This window comes from Camelus ferus, chromosome 4 (genome assembly GCF_009834535.1).
Source record: "Camelus ferus isolate YT-003-E chromosome 4, BCGSAC_Cfer_1.0, whole genome shotgun sequence".
Classification (NCBI taxonomy): domain Eukaryota; kingdom Metazoa; phylum Chordata; class Mammalia; order Artiodactyla; family Camelidae; genus Camelus; species Camelus ferus.
Genome location: NC_045699.1, coordinates 73,371,370 through 73,372,928, shown reverse-complemented (window position 1 = coordinate 73,372,928; position 1,559 = coordinate 73,371,370).

Genomic DNA, 1,559 nt, shown 5'->3' with positions numbered 1-1,559 from the left:
TGTCTGGAACATATTAAGCACATAATGAGTGATGCTTATCATGAGACAAGTGCCTGGTGGAAGCAGGCAATGTGCAGAGTTAATTAATGAATTAAGCACAGCCACTGGTCCCTTAGGAAATGAGGCAGGTGACATTTAATTATCCTGCTTGGAAGGGACAGAGATGCTCACGGGGCAGGCACCAGCTCTTCCAGTTAGTTAAGAGGAATGAGATACTTGCCCGGTTTGTTATAAGGAAACTCTCCAGGGTCAAAATGGCTTGAATAGCTCTGGATAACTGGGCAGCAACCCTTGCTAGGGGACCTGGCTAGGGGAGGCAGCAGGCTGGACATGTGGAGTCTGTTTGGTTTGTAAGAACTCACCTCTTGGCTCTGTGGTGTGGCTCTGAGCAAGTCACTTAGCCTTCTGTCCTCAGCCCATCTGCAAGGTGGCAGTGGACTCCAAGCAGGACACGTTTGTTTGTTTTCAGTGTTCTCATCTCTAGAATGGGGGTGAAGTAACACATTCTTCCTACCAGGGTATGTCTTCTCACAGGGAACCTAAGGATCAGTAAAGCAGACATTCATGAGCGCTTTCACTGTGCCTGGCATGGTTTCTCAGTGTTTAATGTATTCTAACTCAGACCCTTTCACGTTCCAGACCTTGCTCAGTTCAGGGGCCCTGTGGCTGCAGCCTCCTCCTGAGTGTCTGCAGGGACAGAGTTCACTCACTCAGAGCTCGCTGGAGCGCCCATCCCAGGAGGAAGGACCTTACATCAGAAAGTTCTGCCTCGTACCCAGCCCAAGTCTGCCTCACTTCAACTCCTGGCTGTTGGTCCCAACTCTGTGCTTTGAGGTCCTGAGGAAGAAGTCTTCCCTCCCCTGTGTGTGCCTCGAGAGGTCCAACGGCAGCCAGGGTGCCCCCAGTGCTGGCCAGCCCAGAGCAGAACCAGCACTGCCTCTTCCCTCACTTGCTCCGTGGCTGCTAACCAAGAGAATGGGAAACAATCAGGATAAAAGCAAGCGTTCACTGAGCACTCACTGTGTGCCAGGCCCCCAGATGTCGTTGAATTTCACTCTCAGAGCAACCTTACAGGCACTGCTACAGGCCCATTTTGAAGATGAGGACCAGAGACTCCCCAAGTGAGGGACTTGCCCCAAGGCCGAACTGTTGATAAACAGCAGTTTCGGCCTGACTCCAAATCTCAACGCTGTGGAAACCGGGAGCGCCAGGAAAGCAGGCGAAGAGCAACGGAGCCCCGCAGGGTGCGGGGCGCGGGTGGGGGCGTCCCCAGGCCGGCGGACGGGAGCGAGCCTCGTCCCAGAGAGGACGAGCCGTCAGCACCAGGGACAGCTCCCGGGCCGCTCCCCGCAGCCCCCGACGACGGCGCGCGGGCCGGCGGCGCGCTCCCCTCCAGGCTCGGGCGCGCGCCCTCCCCGCCTGCGCGCGCTCCCCGCGCCCGGGACGAGGCTGGAGCTGCGCGCGTGCCGCTCGCTGGGAGCCAGCCTGGGCGTCCGGAGCCGCGGTGCCGCAGGCGCGGGCAGGGGGCTCCCGCCTGGGCACGCAGTCGCCTCCCGCGC